This window comes from Meleagris gallopavo, chromosome 3, assembly GCF_905368555.1.
Source record: "Meleagris gallopavo chromosome 3, MGAL_WU_HG_1.1, whole genome shotgun sequence".
NCBI classification, from domain to species: Eukaryota; Metazoa; Chordata; class Aves; order Galliformes; family Phasianidae; genus Meleagris; species Meleagris gallopavo.
The window spans coordinates 28498518-28515431 of NC_139406.1; positions in this window are offsets into that span (position 1 = coordinate 28498518).

Below are 16914 nucleotides of genomic sequence, written 5' to 3' on the forward strand. Positions count from 1 at the left end.
AGCCCCACAAATTTGCATGTGTCAAGTTTGTCTAGATGAATTCTGACCTCATCAAGGTCCTCCTTGATCCTCCTTGACTGAGGAGAAGAATTCCTTTCTTTAAACCCTCTTACCTTCAGGGTCTGGGATTCATGAGGGCTAGTCTTAGCAGCAAAGACAGAAGCAAAGAAGGCATTCTCAGGCATTACTCTGTCAGCAATTATCTTTCAGAGATTTATTTAGTTGACATTCTCTATGGAAAAAGAATATAATGTGTAATCACTGTATGTTCTATTTAAGTAACTGTTGTGCTAATTAATACATTGATACACCAAACTGATTTATAAGAAACATTGCAAGTAAACTAATCATGGACTAATGCTAATATTTTACTTTTATAATACATAACCTTTAAGTAGAGCCATTTTATCCACAAGACTGCTTTATACCTCTCATTTCAGCATGGAAATCTTTTACTTGAAGGGGGCTCCTGTGATGTTTATTCCTATTTTATCCTTGATCATGTACGTAACAATTCATACATGAGTTATTCTAGTGATAAGGCAGAGAAGATTTGCAGTATTTTTTGTCCGTTTGTAACTTTCTTTTACACAGATCTAATACCTATGTATGTTTTTGTCAAGTTAAATTAATGTATTTTCAAGTCATTGTAGTAATTAAATACTTCTAAAATGTGTTGGATTTTACTATGACAAATATTCAAGAATATTTAGCATAAAAACAAGTGTGAATATGTAATGATAACGTGATAAGCTACCAGTGTGAAGCGTTCCTGAATCTACTTCTAGCCTGATTATTCACAGTAGAATGTTTATACTGCTTATATTTCTTTATAGTTAAAAAGAGAGGGAAGGAGGGGAAGCATAATAAAAATAATATCACCAGTAAGAAGTGAACAGTCATTGAAGCAGTTTATACAAAATTAACATCTTGTAAGGATATTTTTTTCTGTTTTTCTAGATACTTATAAAGTGTGACTCAAGCATTACTTTGATTTGGGAAGGAAAAACAGAGAACACTATGACTATCTTGAAGTTTAAAATTACTTGTCCTTCTAAGAAAGAGCAGAACATCATATAAATTAATATTTGTCATAATTACAGCTTTTATTTCCTGACAGTTATGACACCTCAGTTTCTTGTAATAAGAAATAAGAAAGGCAGAAAATGTTCTGGAATAGAAGTAAGCATGCTCTGAATTGTTTGAAAGTAAAGTTTAAAGACATTTCATTTTTTATGAAGTGATATTAAAAACTACGTTACATTTTCCCATAATTGATGTGGCAAGAAAAACATATCTCTTCTACCACTGAAAGCAGGAATTTACCTTTTGCTGCACGAGAAACTGAAAAGAAAAAATGAATTGAACTCTTGCTTTTAATCCTACAATTCCAGCCATGATTATAGCTCAAGTACATCTCAAGCAATGTGTTACAGTTCTAAAAGAAGAACGCATTTCAACATATTTCTGAGATAAAATCATAGTGTCTTATTTACTGACTCTTTTAAACTATTTCAGAAAAATGTGATTTGCCTTATTACTTGGAATTTTGTCCAAAATATGGAACGAGTATCTGCTATACAAATATTCAATGAACTTCTAGAAAGTAAATAAAGAAACCTGTGACAATGGGGCATACTAACATTTGTCCCAAGAAGAAATAAAGAATTATTGGAAAGTTCAGCTACGGGGTAGAAGATTCGTGTTCATAATTTATTTGGGCTTTGCTTTCTGTAACATAGTGGCACAAATGCTTCTTACAAAGCTGCAAAAGCTGGAAGTATGTAGAAGTCAAGACCACACTGAGAATAGCAGACTGTTTTCATGACTATCCATGTACTGGCAGTCATGAGGATCACATAAGACCCAATGAAGCTCACAGATGACACAGAGTTAATCTGTAGTTATATTTGATTTTAAATAATGCTTAAAGAAGACTTATCCCCTGTAAAATACAGCTGCTGAACAGTAGCAAGACATTGTTAATGGAATACATGGTAAAAGACTTTAAAACAGTAGACAAGTTGGCTAGAGCATAACAGATTTTGCACTGCTACTATATTACTACAGATTGATAATGCAATGAGTAAATACAGAAGAAAATGTCAGAAGCTCCATGCAGTTTATTTAAGCAGATTACATTTTTAGGTTTGTATAGTTGTAAAAGAGTTTGGATCCAAAGACGACAAACAAATACTACCAAAGACCTTTTACATATATTACAGAAAGTATTGATACAGTACTAGTAGACGAGAGAAGAAAAAAACAAAACCCCACCATCATTATGTTCTCATGTGTTATGCTTAAAATGTTCATGGAAAAGACAGAGCCATTAGAGTCCAAATGGTATTATATAAGAAACTGAGCACAAAAATATCAACTTTCATAGAGCATAAAAGAAAATTAAATTCTGAATTTATTTTAAAGATCCACTCTCTAATGAGTTTATAAATGTGTGTTAATAAATTTATTTCAGTGTGTCTTTACTCCTTTGCTTCTGTACAGAGAAGTACCTATTAATAGTCAGAACAAAAGAGATCAGAAAAAAACAATCAATTCTCTTCACTGTTATGCAGCTTGGTGGTTCTATGAGAAGCCTCACTGCAGGACATGAAAATGATAGTCAAAGGCAACTGGGGCTACCAAAAGAGTCTCATAAACTGGCCAACATGGAATTACTTAGCTTGACCCTATGATGGCAAAGGCTTGAGATATAAGCAGAAAAATGAAAGATCAGGCGAACAGTGAGAGTGAGTTGGAGTAATGGATTACCTTGCTACTATGTTCTTGCCTTCTTATGTGACCTGGAGTATGGTGAAGGAATCAGTGCCATGCTAACAACACAGAAAAGATTAAGCAGATTGCCAGACATTGATAGAAATATAAGTGAAAAAGTGAATTAAAAGACATAATTAAAAAAAAAAAAAAGAATATTGAACATGGAATGCAGTGAGGAATGCAGGTAACAATGGAGAATTAAATGTGTTAGATACAATTTGGATGCAAGTGTTATTATGTAAGTGTGTGCAGTTGTGCTATGGCTAGCAGGTAATACTTAAAAATACTAAAACAACTGAAAAATGTTCATTGTGACTGACTTCTGGTGTCACTAATGAAATTCCTTTTGCTGAATTATATGCAAAGTCACGGGACAAAATATTTGCTATGAATTGCTAATTTAAAGGATCATTTTACAATGATTTGTCCTAATATAACTCTTCTGCATGTGGATCTTGGAAAAAAAAAAAAGCCAGCAGAAATGAACAGAAGATAATTGAAATCACTAGAGTACTAATATGCACAACCACTTGTTTGGATATACCTTCACAAAACAGTTAAAGTGCAAAACAAACTCTAGGGCTTTTCCAAGTTATTCTATATAAAGTTAACACCATTCCTATTTAAAATCTCCCACTGTTTTCAGAGAATTCCTATGGAGACCAACCCTTGGTACTCTTTAGAAGAAAAAAAAAAGGAAACAATTTTGTGTTTTATTACTGAACAAAATTATTTTACATTATCATGGCTATAATTCAAATTAACAATCTCTCCAGCAGTGGGAAAATTAAATTTTATCAGGATTTCTTGGTTGCTTGTGGACTAGACATACATTTTTTAACGAAACCACTAAACTTTGGAAATGTTCCACATCTAATTCCAGTAGCAAAATCTCCTTTTAACAAAAGCTCCCAAATTGTAGTAGAAGTTATTCTTCTTCAGGGAATGTAAATTTTCCCATTAATACCATTGCCACTTTCAAAATCATTGTTTTGCATTGCAACAACAAAACATAAATATTAACCTAATAAAATACACAGCAAAAGAGTTGTTTGTATACAATCCTGTACATTAAGCAGCAATTATGAAATCTTTAATACAAGTCAAAATTTCACTGTCAGTTACAATTTATGCACTACTGAGAAGAGAGAAGGAAAAACAAATCAAATTATGTAGCCACACACTGGCTATTTCACAGCTTTCTGAAGAATTTAAGTTTGCTCTGTTTAAAAAGTGTAAAGTACAAAAATATTACCATAAACATATCTTACACACGAATAAAGTATTTTAGAATTTAAAAAATATATACCAAAAGCAAATTCAGCAGAACTGTATGAAGCTGTTATCATTCAAATGGCAACAATATTCTGAAGTTCCACAATTTTTTTTTCCTTCTTACTCCAAAACATTCTACAGTTCTGAAATTGAGATTTAGGCAAGTGTGTGGGGGGGGGAATGGTGAAAATATTACTTCTATCAAAAGAGTAAGAAAACACAGAAATAATATAAAAGGTACTACTTCAAAGCATATACCACGGATGTCCTGAAAGTAATGCCTCCTATTTTAAGTTATGTTGGCCTGCAACATCATAGGTGGATGCTGATGCTCTGGTAGGAGAGATTGAATCTTCCCACCAATATTTTATTTCATTTTGTTACTCAATATATTGTCATGTATTATTCCTCTGAGTCATTGTTTGACTACTTTGCAGGAGTGACTCCTGTCAAGCAAGGAGTGCCCTTTTCAGGGCATTCCAAAGATTTGCCTTATTTGTAATGCACTGAGTGGGATGAGACAGTGTGTTATTGAATTCCTCCACATGGAAAAAATTGCATCCATTGGCATACATTGACACTTGCTGAATGTCTATGGGGACCAAACAGTGAATATGTGTACAGCATGATGGTGGGTGCTGCATTTCAGCAGTGATGACAGCAAAGTGAAAGACAAGCCATGTTCCAGGCAGCCATACCAATTTTTGTAAGCATGTCATGAAGGTTCTTATTCATCACTGGCAAAAATGTATAAAGAATGGTCGTAGCTATGCTGAAAACAACTGTTTTGTAGCTGACAATTTTCTCTGTCAAATAGTGATATTGCGTTCTTTGTTGTAGTTTCAATGGAAATAAATAGGAGGCATTACTTTTGAAGTGACTTAGATATTTTTATAACCTTCTCTCAACTTTGACTATATAACGGAAGAGATTAGATTGTGTGATTGCTATTATCTTCATGGTCAACAAATTGTATGGATGACCATGCAACTATATGGTGTCTTACTGAAGCAGAAAGAATACTTCGTTCACATAAACAAAAGTGAGAAAACATATTGCCCTTTAGTACAAGCCCTTCCTAGAGTTTAAATCAAGTTTAGCAGCATTTGTAATGCTAAAGACATCAACGTTTGAATATTTAACAAGATAATTTCATTTTGGAAATTTTGCCAAAGAAATGCTAAGTAGAAGTGGAGTTTGAGAAAAATAAGCAAGCATATTTGTATATGACATAAAAAAAATAATAATTACAACCTATAATAATTATTTTTGTTAGAGAATTTACAGTACCTCCTCAACAAGGTTAGGCAAAATATAACTAGGCATAAACTTCTAGGTAGAGACATGCAACACATGAGGAAACAGAGTCTCTCCCTTCTGGTAGAGAAGCAACAATGTTGAAATAAGATTACAAAATCATGAATTGCCATTGCTCTTTTGCAGACATATACTATAGTTTATTATAATATATGGTCACATTTCAATTTGACATGACAAATACCCCATCAGAAATCTAGCTACAGAAGAATAATTTTATTTATATTCGCTTATCCCATCAACTCCAAACACTTCTTGAATTCTGCATCTCCTGTTGACCTTCAGTTTTTTTGTGGTTTAACCTGACAGGCAGCTAAGCACCACACAGCCATTTTCTCACTCTCCCCACAGAGATAGAATTGGGAGCAAAATAAAACTCAGGGTTGAGATAAAAAATATTTACTAAGACAGAAAAGGAAAAAAGAAAACAAGCAATAATGATAATAATTTAAAAACCTTGGTTTATATCTATATATCCACAAGGCAACTACTCATCATTCATTCGCTGCTGCCCAGTAAACAATACAATTGCTGGCTGACCAACACCCTGCTAGGAGTGCAATGTGTCATCACCCAATGACAAACACCCAGATAATCCTGAAGCAGTGGCTGCCCCTGGCAAACTCCTTATAGCATTATAGCCTTCTGCATGATGTCACTTTGGATGGAATAACTCCTTGGCTACCAGGCTTGTTGTCCTGACTCTGCTCCCCTCACAGCCTTCCGTTGTTTCATAATAGTGGTGACCATTTCTGTTTGTCCTAGAGCCGTTCAATCACTCATCACTCAGCAACAACAAAAACATCAGTGTGCAATTAACACTGTCTCAGTTGAAACCAGGACAAGTTTACAATTCATAGTAGTATATGTTTCTTTGTAAACACACAGTATTATAGTAATAAAAAAAATAAAGGAAAATATCAAGTCTAAAAACATTACAAGATAATTGTAATTTTTATTATTGCATATTCCTCCTTTTCTGAAGGCATATCTATCTAGAACAGTGTCTTGTCTTTGACAAACAATATGTTTGTCTCTAAGACTTAGAAGTATAGATTTGATGGATGGACTATTGAATAGTTAAAGAATTGGCTGGATGGCCACATCCAGAAACTCAATGACTCGATGGAGATCAGTATGGAGAAGTGTCCCTTAGGGGTCTCTACTGAGACTAGTACTGTTTAATATCTTTATGAATAGCGTTGTAGGACTGAGTGCACCCTTGGCAAGTTTGTGGACAACATGAAGCTGAGTGATGCAGCTGATAAACTAGAAGGAAAGGATGAAATCCAGAAATATCTAGGCAGGCTTAAGAAATATTCCCATGTGAATTCCATGAAATTCAGCAAGGGCAAGTTTAATATCCTGCACCTGGGTTATGGCAATCCTTGGTATCTGTAAGACTGAGGGATCAATGGATGGAAAGCAACTATACGGAGAAGGATTTGGAGGTCTTGGTGAATGAAAACTTTGACAGGAGACATGTTCACTTGCAGCCCAGAAGCCAACTGTAAATTGGGCTACATTAAAAGAAGGGTGGCTGATAGGCTGAGGGGGGTGATTGAGTGAGATCAAATTGGATGTGCGGAACAGTCAGGGGATCAGGCCCAGCCAGCAAGGGTTCACAAAAGGCAGGTCCTTCTTTACCAACCTGACCACCTTCTATGATAGAATTACCCACCCAGTTGATGAGGGAAAGTTTTTGACATAGTCTATCTAGACTTCAGCAAAGCCTTTAACACCGTGTCCCACAGTATTATCCTAGAGAAGCTGGCAGCCCATACTTGAACAGGTATAGTCTTTGCTGGGTAAAGAACTAGCTGGAGGGCCAGGCCCAGAGAGTGGTGATGAATGAAGTCAAACCCAGCTGGTGACTAGTGTTCCCCAGGGAGTCAGTATTGGAGCCTGTCCCATTCAATATCTTTATTGATGACCTGGATGAGGGGATTGAGTGCACCTTCAGTAAATTTGCAGATGTCACCAAGCGGGGAGGAAGTGTCAATCTGCCTTGTGTCAGGAATCCCCTACAGAGGGATTTGGACAGGCTGGACTGCTGGGCTGAGGCCATTGTGATGAAGTCAATTCCAGAGTGACATGTTTGCACATTTCCTCCCAAGTTCTAAATATAACTTCCCCATATATTAATATACTGCATATTGTAATCAGAGTTTGTGTTGATAACACTGCCCAAAAAAGCAGTAAATTCTGACAATTCATAAAATGAAGAACTATTTTTTGAAAAGCAACAATTAGGTGTTCACAGATAAACTAGTTTTGAGTTGTACAGAAAACTGTTTAGAGAGGTTACCTACTTCTGCTCAAGAACTAAGGAGGTATTGGTTAGAGGGTGGTGAGTGATTGTGCTGTGTATCACTTGCTTTATTTTTTATCATTATTACTATTTATCCTCCCTTTTTTGTTCTATTAAACTCTCTTTGTCACAATCCACAAGTATTACCTTTTTTCTATTTCCTTCCTTCACCCTACTGTGGAGTGAAGTGAGCAAATCACTGTGTGGTGCTTAGCTATCTAACAGGTTAAACCACAGCAACTGTATACAAAGAATTTCCATCATTTTTCTTGAGAGATTATTTACCATTTAACACAACTCACTGTGGAAGTTTTCTATGATGTTTTCTCCATTTTATCTCATTCCTTGTAGTTATGACTTGGAGGGAAAAAAGTCACAGTATATAATTTCTCTCCACACACAGCTTTTACATTACTCAGACATTTCTGGTCCTGATCTTCTCCATTAGTCATCCCTTAGTGAAGCCTTCATTCATATTTAGCTATTTCAGTGCTTCCTTCCAAGTCAATTTCCCTAGCCCCTTGATCATTTTTATGCTATGGGAGAACAGCTACCTTTATTTATTCTAGGGTTTATTCTTTTTATGTGCCTAAAAGTATAAACCAACACTACAACAATAATGGACATATAATTTCATATAATGGACAAATAATTTCAAGGAAGAGTACATATGTTCTTATCCAACAAGTTGTAAAGTTGCGGTATGAAGAGTTATTTTATTCCTGGATTGCTTGTTTTAGAAATAATCAAAAATGCTTAATGCCCTAATGTGGTCATTTCATTTATAGCCTACAGTAAAGTGATAAGATTCATAGAACAAAAACGACTCTATGTAAACTACTTTCTGAAAAGAGAAACTGTGTCTCTTTTGGAATTAATGACACAGATATCAAGTCAAAAGAAGTAACAAAGTACAGGAAGAACATGAAAACAAAACAAACAAAACAAGCAAGCAAACAAAAAAACCACCAAGGAAAATAGAAAAATGTAAGCATCTGATTTTAATATAATTAGTTATTTTATCTCTCAGAGAACAAAAGGTGGAACTTCATTCACAGAATTCCAACAATGAATAGAGCAAGAAAGAAAGAATTGGCAAAATAAACTGAATTTAGCTTCCAAAGGTGTATTGAGACTATTATACGTATTTGTGCTCTTACAGGGTCCTTACAAGAATATGCGGAGAAAAATTCCAAAGCCTCCAAAATATTGTTCCAATAAATACTATGATTCAGTGTTTTATTACTCAAGGAGCTTTCAGGAGAGAGAGTACTCAAAAAATAGAACTGCAGTACATCCTGCCATCAATAAAGCTGGTCAGATACAGATAATTTTAAAAGGTTACATTTAAAAGGTTACAGTGGGTTGGGGCAGAAAAAAAATCCCTCAGGTTTCCTGATGCCAAACCATTTGAATTTGGCCTATCAGCACTAAAGTGTGTTACCTCATAATGCACCATAGGCAGCGTTTTATTCACTTATATAGGTGTAACTCCCAGACCAAATCTAATCTCAACACTCTGAACTTTGCCAGTCAGCCAGATCTTAATCCACCTCACTACCCACTCATCTCCCACACAATTCCTAACCTTACCTACAAAGATGCTTTAGGACAAATGTCAAAAACCTCGCTGAAGTCAAGGCAGACAACATCCACTGCTCTCCTGTCATCTACCCAGTCAGTCATGTCTAAAGGCTACCAGACTGGTCAAATATGGTTTCCCCTTGGTGAACCCATGCTGGCTACTCTTCATAACCTTCTTTCCTTTTATTTGCTTGGAGATTATATCCAGAATAAGTTGTTCCATCATCTTTCCAGGGATGGAAGTAAGACTGGCTGGCCTGTCGTTTACTGGCTCCTCCCTCTTGGCCTTTTTGAAGACTGCAGTGACACTGCTTTCCTCCTGTCCTCAGACACCTTTCCCACAATCTCTTGTAGATGACAGAGAGTGGTGTGGCAACCGGCAACCACTTCTGCCAGTTCCCTTGGTACTTGCAGGTGCATCCTGTTGAGCCCCACAAATTTGCATGTGTCAAGTTTGTCTAGATGAATTCTGACCTCATCAAGGTCCTCCTTGATCCTCCTTGACTGAGGAGAAGAATTCCTTTCTTTAAACCCTCTTACCTTCAGGGTCTGGGATTCATGAGGGCTAGTCTTAGCAGCAAAGACAGAAGCAAAGAAGCCTTTTAGTAAATCTGCCTTCTCAGAGTCTGGCATTACGAGGGCGTACACCACATCCACAGTGGACCCGCATTTTCCTTATTCTTCCTTTTGCCATTGATATATTTAAATTAGTCTGGATTTTTGTCCTTGACCTCCTCCTCCATGCCTCTTCTAGACAGGTGGATTTTATATCTTATTTCTTCCATATTACATATTGCAGGTTGTATTTTTATATTGTACATACTACATAATAGTAATATAATAATAAGTAGCCTAAGCCCACCTCTTTTGTAGTTGGAATATGATGAAAGGTTTAATTTAGCTCCTAATGCATCCTTAATACCTTCAAATCTTGAGGTTTAGGGTAGGTGGTTGGATCTATATGGACCTTAGTTCTGAATCGGTATTTCTCTGTATTTTCTGATTAACAACACTTGTAATTAGTAATTATATTAGGAGAGGTTAATCTAAAGTGATGTGTATGATAAAGAAAAACTGAATGTGAATTATAATGCAAAGTAATAAGAAAAAATATAAAGAAATCTATTCCAGTTCAAATAGCAGTCATATTAATGCAGCAAAATTATAACACTTCAGTTTCTATTCCGTAAGTACAACTATCCACTGACAATATATAAATACTTTCCAATATACAGTATAAGTACTTTTCTATTTTTTTTTCTCAGTGCAATTATTTTTTCTATATTTTTTATAAGTCCAGGGAATGTTGTACTACTGTTAATTCTATCCTTGTACTTGCTAGTTGACAGCAGATGTAGTTGTTTCTTGCTTTGAAGTCAGAAGATTAATAGCAGTCAGATCCTTAGCTGTGAAGCACATCAAAAAATCTTATTTTAGTGTCACTCCAACATTCTCTCCACAGATAACATGGCCTTGAAGATGTAAGCACGAACAGGAAAAGAAGCAAAAAGAAAAGTACCTTATTCATTAAAGATACTTCTCAGATCTTTTATATATGTAAGGATAGCTTTCTATCTTCCTCAGGAAAAAAGCAATTCATTCTTCTCTCAATTACCAATGTGCAAATATTATTAAAACTTCTCTTGTTTTGTTGTTTTGTTTTGATTTGTTGTTTTTTTTCTACGTATCAGAATTTTCTTATGAAGTGTCTGCAACTTCAAATATCATGATTTTATTCATAGAACTTGAAAGTCTGAGTTTTTTTCCAGGTAACATACACTATTATCATTAACCTCAAATCTTTTTTCAATTGTATGTGGAATTGAAGGACAATTAAAAATTTAAATTAAATGCCTCTATTAATATAATCACTGCCGTGGCTTAACTTAATTTGCATGATGTAAATAACAGACATTACATATCTATTCTTCTGGAGCAGAGTAGCTAATATAATTTTCTTACAGATTTTTAAGAAAAAATAAGTTGGTCTGAAGCATATACAGTCTCAGAGCATAGGAGTCTGTTTCTTACAATCTCTGCCTGTTTTACACCTGAGTAAGAAACGTGCAGACAAGATGGGGATAAAGGTTTGTAGTAAAGCCACATTACATAAAAAGTACCACGGCTGCTAACCACTACATAATAGCAATAGAAAAGTAAGAGAGAGAATTAAACTGCTATAAATGAAAGGTAATGGATGTCTAACTATGTCATATTCCATTAAGTTATTTACCCAGCACTCACTAGCCCTACAACCTCTGACATCAATTTCCATAGCAACAAATGGCAATGTTACCAGTCAGAGCACATCCAACAACAGAGAAAATGAATTCCAACAATGCAGTTCAAGAAAGAAATAAAACCGTTATAGCAATATAAGGGTATACAGTTATGAGATAGAATGGCATGTTTGAGATGTCTGCTTTGTAAAAAGAAAAAGGGTATTTTCTTCATGTTTAATGACTCATGTTTTTGAAATTTCCTCTTTATGTCTTGGAAGAGGTAAACACTGAGAAAAATAAATAAATAAATAAATAAATCCAGAATATAGGCAAGCTGCAGTGATTTTCATAGAATCCCAGAATTGCAGAACATAGAAGGGACTTCAAGAGATCATCAAGTTCATCTGTCCTGCTAAAGCAGATTCCCCACAATAGGTCACACAGGAGAGCATCCAGACAGGTCTTGACTATCTCCAAAGAAGGAAACTCCACAACCTCACTGGACAACTTGTTTCAGTGCTTCACCACCCTAACCATAAAGCAGTTCTTCCACATGAGAAGAGCTTGGCCTCATCCATTTGCCTCCCACCTCCCTTTGTATATTAATCAGATACCCTCACCCCATCTTCTTCTCCCCAGTATGAACAGACCCAGGTTACTCAGCCTTTCCTCATATGAGAGGTGCTCCAGGTCCTTTATCATCTTTGTGGCCCTCTACCGGACTCCTTCTAAGACTTCTCTGTCTTTTTTTGTACAGGGGAGCCCAGAACTGGGCACAGTATTCTAAATGTGGCCTCACAAGGGCAGAGTAGAGAGGAAGGATCACATCCTCGACCTGCTGGCCATGCCCTTTTTAATGCACCCCAGGATAACATTGGCCATCCTGGCCACAAGGGTACGCTGCTACCTCATGGCCAACAGTTGTCCATCAGAACACCCGGGTCCTTCTCCCCAGAGCTCCTCTTCAGCTGGTCATCCCCTAACCTGTACTTAAATTATGGCAAACTCAAGATACAACAAATAATTTCACGCACTTTGATAACACTGGCTAAACATAGTCCTGAGAGCAGTAAAAATATGCAGTCGTGAATTCCTTTTTGATAAGGAAAATAGAGAATATCTTAGAAGATTAAAAAAAAAAAAAAACTTTTTTTTTTTTTTTGTTTTGTATATTCAGAACTCTGTTTTCAGTCTGCATAAATACTTGCAAATTTTCACATGGAATATATAGAAGTTCAATCAGACATTGAACTCAAAGAAAAATTTGGTCATGTCTCTTTACCAGACTTATATAAGCCCTATCTTACCAGAGAAAAACATCCCCTGCTTCACAGTCATATCTTATTCACGTCATTACTTTTTTGGCAGTACATACATTTGTGAGCAATTATTTTAAAGGATAAAGAACAGGAAGAGTAATATTTCATCAAAAATCTCTGACTAACACCTTAATAACTCACTAGGAATGGCAGCCACTGCCATTGATCCAGCCTGATGCATTAGTTTCTCAAAAACGTCAAACATGCTACTAGTTTTATGTTTTTGTTGCTCACTGACTTTCATGTTTTAATAAAAAATATATAAAAGTAAATTTTGTTACTTATATACATTAAGTATTATGCATTTTATATGTGGCCCATGGCAGTTCTTTTTCCTCTCGGCCCAGGCAAGCCAAAAATTTGGACAACTGCGAACTAAGTTATCAAGACAGCTACTGACATGCTACAAACTCTTGCAAAAACAAACGTATGCAGAGATTTATTGGGCCTGTCAGTTATCCTATAAAAGCCTTCATATTGCCCAAAGAGCGAAAAAATAAGTTGCATCAACAGCTCTGAGCCATATATTCTCTTCCACTTAAAGGAAAATGCCCAAACATGAATAACAGTTGGTAATTGTAGAGTCATAGAATTGTAGAATGACCTGGGTTGAAAAGGACCACAACAATCATCTAGTTTCAACCCCCCTGCTATGTGCAGGGTTACCAACCATTAGACCAGGCTGCCCAGAGCCACATCCAGCCAGGCCTTGAATGCCTCCAGGGATGAAGCATCCACAGCCTTCTTGGGTAACCTGCTTCAGTGTATCAACACCCTCTGCAAAACTTCCTCCTAATACCAATATCTAACCTGAACCATTCCCCCTTGTTCACTATTCACCCTCATAAACAGCCATTCCCCATCCTGTTTATACACTCCCTTTAAGTATTGGAAGGCAACGAGGTTTTTTGTTTTTGTTTTTGTTTTTCCTGTTGTTTCATTAACATGAACATATAATCTAACTTAATGCTGCAGAAGTGACCTAAGTAATAGCACATCTTAATTGTACAGAGTGAATCCTTACCTATTAGGAAGTAAGGCATTACACTTCTTAGTTTTAAACCAACTAGAAGACAGTTTCTGTAGTGTTATCATTGCTTTGATTTAAGAAGCAAACAACAGGAAAAAAAAAAAAAAAAGAAGAAGAAGAAGAAGAAAAAGAGGAAACTTGGCCAGTAATTTTTCATCTAGGATCTGGTATTGTCATGTCTTAAATTGATCATGGGGGGGGAGAGGGGAGGAAGAGGAGGAGAAAGCTGGCGTGGAAGGTGTGGGGGCAGAGTTGAGAACAAAAAATATAAAACAACTGAAAAAGTAAGCTAGGGAAAATTGAAGCTAAAAAGGTCACTTTATCTCTTCCATTGTCATCAGAGGAATAACACTTTCATTGTCTACCACAGCACTGGTGGTAATTGATACTTCCAAGTTTTTCCAGACAAAATACTACATGAAAGAAGTTACTCAGTCATAATAAACCATATTTTAGATATTTCTGTTCCAGGCTAGTTACACCAAATTTAACTCTAATGTAATACCATTTGGAAAGATAAGTTAAATCATTGAAATGGATGAGAGAAAGCACATCTTGACTCTGTTCTTCCACACTTTTCTCTGCAAGGGTAAGTAGTCATATAGGAAACGATATCCTAGTGGAGTATGGACACAAGAGTGACCACAGAAGTGCAGAGTGTATATCATTAAATTTCATGGAGAAAGATGCTATTGTCAATATTGCACTAACTTAACTTAAAAAAAAAAAAAAAAAAAAAAAAAAAAGTGATCATCATTTCAATAAGGGAACAGATTTGAATTATCTTTATTCCCAAAGCCATCTGGCTTCATTCAGATTTTCTTGATATTTGCTGTTGCAAGGCACAGAACTTATCAACAGGCCTAAAATTTCACTTATCTACATGCGTAAACTTATAGGCCTTCTACTGCAGAACACTCTTTACTAGTAAACTTGTAAAAGCACAGCCTACTCCATTTTATTTCCTTATAGTAGACCAACCTAGGAAATCAATATTGTGGCACAGTATTTTTGACATCATTTTATACTAACAGAGTGTAGTTGGCTACTGAAGTACTACATGTTATCTAAGGAAAGATATTCCACCTGCAACTATGCCTCACCTATCTCTCATTCTGTTGAGTGTGATAATCAGGAAAAAAAGAGACAATTTACCGTGTTTCTTTCCACAAGAGCAGTTCATACAGCCCTAACTCTTCCAAAACATCATTCTGCAGATCTGACTCTCCCAAATCAGTACCATCTCTCTGTTGTAAAAGCACTGCTCTTTCCTTCCATAGGATTCCAAACAGGTCTTTCATGTGTAAATCATTTATGCTCATCTGAGTTTTTTCCTTTCTACGTATCTTACGTATCCTTTCTATACGTAAACTATGCTGCCATCCATAGTCTTTAACCTCTTCATGAGTTTGGGGAAGTTTCCCCCACCTTGGAAGGGCAATGGATCCTTTTGTTGGTTTATTTGATTTTCTTACACTGAATTGTTCTATTTAGCAATATTAGGAACGGGGTTACAAAAAATACTTAAATGTGTTAATCTAAAAAGAATTAGTCATTTACATTCATATCAAAGTAATTATTCTTTTTTCTTTTCATTCCTTTATATTTCACAGAAAGTACCTGACTTTTCAGTGTAACAACTTGATTCCAGAACATGGAATTATTTTCTCTGCAGGAATGTAAATATTTTTAATAGAATCAAGAGGAAAGAAATTATGCAGACTTAAACACATTAGTACATCAAGGTACTCTGAATTAACACTGAGTATTAAACTTTTTTTTTTTTTTTGACACAATGTTAGAAAAGTTTGAACTGTTGATTTATGAACTCTTTTAAACCATCTACAGATTAAAGCACAGAAATGGAAATATATGTCCACTCATACACGACTGAGTTGCATCACAAACCCAATTGGATGAATTGACACCTTCAGAGAAGCATACTGAATCTCTTCAGTGCATTTATTCCAGACTAAAACAACACATTACTGTTAAACCAACATACATATTTCAAAACAGATTCTCCCTGGACCAGTTGCAATTCCAGCTATTAAGACTATGGTTTTCCAAGGCCTTTCCAACTGTCATTTACACATGAATGGCATGTTTCAGTAAGATGAAGACTTCAGCTTTAATTATGGTCCTTTCATGGTCAGTTTATTTAGTAGTGCCACCTCACCTGTTCTACCTCTCACTACCTCCTACTTTTCTGTAAAAGAAATGTTTGTTTGTTGCTCTGTATTTTACTGAAAGTGAGTTACTACAGACTTTTCAAGAACTGCAAAATTATCTAACAAATTCCTGCACTCATGGATTATTATTAACTCTCCCTAGGTGTAATGAAGTCCTCTCAAGTGGTCTTCCATCTAAAATAATGTTACTGTGACTCAACTGAATATACACTGAAATAATATAGTTAGCACATAGATAACATTAAATTATATTGAGAAATACTAGAAGATTTTAAAAGCTATTTAGCATAGCAGTGATACAGCCCTATTAGACAATGACAATCTTATTTCAGAGGATAGATTTTGAATGATCTTTATACCAAATGTTCTATGATCTTTAGGGCACGTACTTCTAGAATTTTATCAATAAAATACTGAACAACTAATTTTCAGATTATTAATTAAATTCTTCCATAAACATATTTTATATCTCATATACTTGCAGAGATTTTATCTTCCGAAAACTACAGATACGTCTAATAAAAAAATATTGATATTAAAACTACATGGCAATAATTGTGTTTGTCACTAGAGAGAATCCTTCAATATGCTGAAATATATTAGATGTCTTAAAAATGCAGAAAAAATGTAAAAATAAACTTTGATAAACTTCTATTCCATTAAGGACAGGTTTTGGAATTCATTGGGTAATATACAGTCAAAAGGATAAACAAAGCATATTATTTATAATTTGGAAAGGAACAAAACAAAACCAAAATATGATTCAGATTTATAACTAAATGACAAAACGACATCAGTAAAGTGCTAGTCAATTCTCATCCCTGTATTGGGCTTATGTGGCAAGGTTTTGATAATGAGGCAGGCTTCAAGGATGGCCTCTGTGAGC